Genomic DNA, 5,275 nt, shown 5'->3' with positions numbered 1-5,275 from the left:
GGCATGTATTACCATGCCCAACTAATTTTTGTATTTTTAGTAGAGACAGCGTTTTGCCATGTTGTCCAGCTGGTCTCGAACTCCTGAGCTCGAGTGACCTGCCTTGGTCTCCCAAAGTGCTGGGACTACTGGGGTGAGCCACCTGGCCTACCTAGTTTCTTTTACTTTAGATTCTACATTAAAATAACTACTAAGATGGCCTATAATTAATTATAAGAATATAGGATACAGGGAAGAATATATTTTCTTGATTCTGATTTTAATATTAATTTATGTTCTGACTGTAAAGTGCTGAGGAGGACAATAAAAGGAGCTCCTTGAGGAGATGACACCATCCTTTCTGCAAAGCAAAGGCACTGGATTGTGATTGTATTGAAAGCAAGCACTGTGTTTTATGTATCTTTGAATTCAGGCATTTAGCTCCTTTAATGGAATGTGGTAGGTACTCGATAAATATTTGTTGAATCAATAAATTAATAGCAAACGCCATGGAGTCCCATTTATACTTAATTCATTAAGAAAAATACATATAAAATATAAATTTGGTTGGGCATGGTGGCTCGCGCCTATAATCCCAGCACTTTGGGAGGCTGAAGCGGGTGGATCTCTTGAGTCCAGGAGTTCAAAACCAGCCTGGGCAACATGGCGAGACCCCGTCTCTACAAAAAAATACAAAAACTTAGCTGGACATGATGGCATGTGCCTGTAGTCCCAGCTACTCAGGAGGCTGAGAGTCAAATCATTTATTCTCATGAAATTTTGGAAATTTATATAAATTTCTGGTACTTGCCCTACTTTTGTCTTGATCCTTTAATGTGGTTACTAAAACATTTTTGGAAACTCTATTTTTTATTCTTTTAGATAATATTAAGTTTTAACATTAAAATCTTATAAGGAAAATTAAAATATTTCACAATATATGAACATTTCAAAATTTAAATATTTCAAAATCTGTTAATTTTAAAAAGTAATAAATATCTATGGTAAAAGTCAAATATAGAAGGGCATAAAACAGATAGTGAAGTTTCCTTTCCATATCCTTTAGTCCTTCCATGAAAAAATAGTATTTCTTGTGTATACTTACAAAAAAAGTATATGTATATACCAGGCTATATGTATATGCTAAAATATAAGTGTATATTTACATATCTACATTTTAACGTTTTTTTTTTTTGAGATGAAGTTTTGCTCTGGTTGCCCAGGCTAAAGTGCAATGGCGCCAGCTCAGCTCACTGCAACCTCCACCTCCCGGGTTCAAATGATTCTCCTGGCTCAGCCTCCTGAGTAGCTGGGATTACAGGCATGTGCCACTATGCCAGGCTAATTTTGTATTTTCAGTAGAGATGAGGTTTCTCCATTTTAGTCAGGCTGGTCTCAAACTCCTGATCTCAGATCATCCCCCTGCCTGGGCCTCCCAAAGTGCTGGGATTATAGGCATGAACCACTGTGCCCTGGGGGTCTTGCTGTGTTGCCTAGGCTGGTCTTGAATTCTTGGCCTCAAGTGATCCTTCTGCCTCAGTCTCCCAAAGTGCTAGAATTACAGGCATGAGTCACTGGGACCAGCCTACATATCCACATTTAAAAACACAAATGATAATTTACACAGCCCTTGTACTGTGAAAGCTGCATGTAAAACCACTGATTGATCCTTTCCTATGTTAAAATGTTTTTCTTTTGCCTAAGACTGAGTCTTAACAGAGCATAATGTATTCTGACCCTAGGTCCCCAGACCCTGAAAGGTTTTGACCAGTTTTGCCTCCAGATTCAAAATGCGCAAGATGGACAAAAGATTTGAGTTGTTTAAATAGAGAAACTGCCAGTGGGGCTGGATTTTTCTAACCCTGAGTGCTGTGCAACCACTTTGTACCCCAGTTTGTGTTCTTTTAATTGAGATAATTTCAGGCCCAGTATGATGGCTCATGCTTGTAATCCCAGCACTTGGGGAGGCCGAGGTAGGCAGTTCATACGGTCAGAAGTTCAAGACCAGCCTGGCCAGCATAATAAAACCCTGTCTCTACTAAAAATACAGAAATTAGCCAGGTGTGGTGGCATTTGCCTGTAGTCCCAGCTACTCGGGAGGCTGAGGCAGGAGAATCATTTGAACCCAGGAGGTGGAGGTTGCAGTGAGCTGAGACTGTACCATTGCACTCCAGCATGGGCAACAGAGCAAGACTCCATCTCAAAAAAAAAAAAGGTAATTTTATTATTTCTGTACCTAATTGGGATGGAAATGAACAAATTTCGCAACTCTCATTCTTAGGAGTGAGCATAACATTTGTATTTATCAGCAGGGCGTGCCAGTTTGCAAATACAGGAAATACCCAGAGCAGACTCAAAGTCTTGGCCAGAAGTGCCAACGCCCCGAGGCAGCCAGAGGGTAGAAATGTGTGGTTCAGTGACTGGGTGTGGTGGCCCACACCTGTAATCCCAGCCCTTTGGGAGGGAAACCACTTGAGCTCAGGAGTTTGGGACCAGCCCAGGCAACATAGCAAGACCCTGTCTCTACAAAAAATAAATAAATGTTTCAAACTATTACCTTACTGCTTTTTCCATTTAGACTTTGGAGTAAAAGCTCTTACCATATTTTGAGCAGTCAAAACACCCACACCACTCTGAACAAATGCTTTATTCCACATTGGGCCTTGAAGTAAGAATTACTTAAGAAAATGTTTCTTTCCACATTTAACGAATCAAAGAATATTGGATGGCCATGGTCAAATAAACCTAGTAGGGTTTACACTGGACTCTTTTGGCAAATACAATAGCTTGTTAGAGATGGCAAGTATCCTTTTTTTCTTTTTTTGTCACCCAGGCCGGAGTACAGTGGTATGTTCAGCTCACTGCAAACTCTGCCTCCTGGTTTTAAGTGATTCTCCTACCTCAGCCTCCCAAGTAGCTGGGATTACAGGCAGGCACCACCATGCCTGGGTAATTTTTGTATTTTTAGTAGAGACAGGGTCTTAACTATGTTGGCCAGGCTGGCCTCGAACCCCTGAGCTCAAGCGATTCTCCTGCCTCAGCCTCCCAAAGTGCTGGGATTACAGGCTGAACCACCACACTTGGTCAAGTATCCTAGTCTAATGAAGATAGTTTGGTGATCCAATTCTGAAATTTTCACAAAGGCCAGTGATGTGGGCATCATAAAGCTATTCATTTGCTTGCACACATTTGTAAGGTAAAAGGAGAATGACCCTTCCCTTCTCTCTCCCCACACCAGATAGCAAGGCATGCCGTGTTTGAAATGTTGAAAGCATTTACTTATAAGATGTCATTACGTCTAAAACTATGTCAGCTTCTCACCTCTCCAGAGTTTATAAATTTATGTGTTTTGTTATAATCTCAGGGCTTTAATTGCCTATGCAGAATCAGTGTAATTTCAGAGAGCAGCTGACAAGCATGGATTTTCTCTTCCAGTTCCTGTCAGTACCAACAAAAGTTGGCAATAGTGATCCACGTCAGTCAAATTGCAGGCTTTTTGCTTCACTCGTCGGTACCAGCACTCAGCACATTTATGGGGGAGCACTTGAGGCGTTCAAAGTTGACAACCATATCATTATTCTGTGCATAATGAAAGAGGTCTCTGGACATCAAAGGCAGGCTTTAATAATCCCAAAGGTAGAAGGGCCAACCTACATTATTCTAAAGTACTCTTTCAGTTTAATAATATGCTACTGAAATTAATAAACATGCTACTCCCATCCACTACTGGGGATAGAGATAGGCAAACCTCACTAATTTTCCAAAAGAGTTCTGAGAAACCAACTGAGGATACCAGTTTTATTTTGAGATCTCTTTTTTTTTTTCCTCATAGAATATAGATATTTCTAAAATTTCTTTTTTTTTTTTTTGACACAGAGTCTTGCTGTGTCGCCCATGCTGGAGTGCAATGGTGCCATCTCAGCTCACTGCAAACTTTGTCTCCTGGGTTCAAGCCATTCTCTTGCCTCAGCCTCCCAAGTAACTGGGACTACAGCCATGTGCCACCACTCCTGGCTAATTTTTGTATTTTTAGTAGAGATGGGGTTTCACCATGTTGACCAGGCTAGTCTTGAACTCCTGACCTCAAGTGATCCATCCGCCTGCCTCAGACTCCTAAAGTATTAGGATTACAGGTGTGAGCCATTGCACCCAGCCTTAGAATTTCTTCTTAATAAAAGTAAGTATAGTGATTCATACTATCACATAAATTTAAAAATAATGCATGTTGTAAAGAATTGATTTGTGTGACCCTGATTCTTTTTTTTAATTTTTTATTGGATTATAGGTTTTGGGGTACATGAGCAGAGCATGCGAGACAGTTGCGTAGGTACACACATGGCAGTGTGCTTTGCTTTTCTTCTCCCCTTCACCCACATTTGGCATTTCTCCCCAGGCTATCCCTCCCCACCTCCCCCTCCCACTGGCCCTCCCCTTTTCCCCCCAATAGACCCCAGTGTTTAGTACTCCCCTTTCTGTGTCCATGTGTTCTCATTTTTCATCACCCACCTATGAGTGAGAATATGCGGTGTTTCATTTTCTGTTCTTGTGTCAGTTTGCTGAGGATGATGTTCTCCAGATTCATCCATGTGTGTGACCCTGATTCTAAACACTTTTTTTTTTTGAGACAGAGTCTCACTCTGTCACCCAGGCTGGAGTGCAGTGGTGTGATCTTGGCTCACTGCAACCTCTGCTGCCTGGGTTCAAGCAATTCTCGTGCCTCAGTCTCCTGAGTAGCTGGGACTACATGTGCACGCCAGTACACCTGGTTAATTTTTGTATTTTTAGTAGAGACAGGGTTTCATCATGTTGGCCAGGCTGGTCTCAAACTCCTGACCACAGGTGATCCACCCGCCTCAGTCTCCCAAAGTGTTGAGATTCCAGGCATGAGCCACCATGCCCAGCCCTGATTTTAAACACTTTTCAAAGAGTCATTCAATGACAAGAGAAGAGGCTTTCGATGGCAGCTGTACTGTTGGAGAGTAGCTTTGGGTTGGAGAGGGGGTGTGGGCCCCAGCACCTCACTAGGAAGTCACAAGGCCCACTGGTGACTTTTCTAAACACCACCACAACCCTAGCAGTTCAGTGGAGAACAAAGTGATAGTGATTTGAAGTAGTTATTTAGTGGATCAGTATAGCTTATCTTCAGGTTTCTGGATATAAGAGTTTTTAAATAACATTTTTTTGGGGGTAGAAATAAACATTTTCTGCCTAGGTACTTATATATGTCACAGAATGACTATTTAGGCAATAATTACAAAAGAAGGATTTGTTATTAAAATAATTATTTTTTCTTAGT

This window comes from Callithrix jacchus, chromosome 16 (assembly GCF_049354715.1).
Source record: "Callithrix jacchus isolate 240 chromosome 16, calJac240_pri, whole genome shotgun sequence".
In the NCBI taxonomy this organism is placed as follows: Eukaryota; Metazoa; Chordata; class Mammalia; order Primates; family Cebidae; genus Callithrix; species Callithrix jacchus.
The sequence above is the reverse complement of the archived record's forward strand: the minus strand, read 5'-3'. Positions refer to the sequence as shown.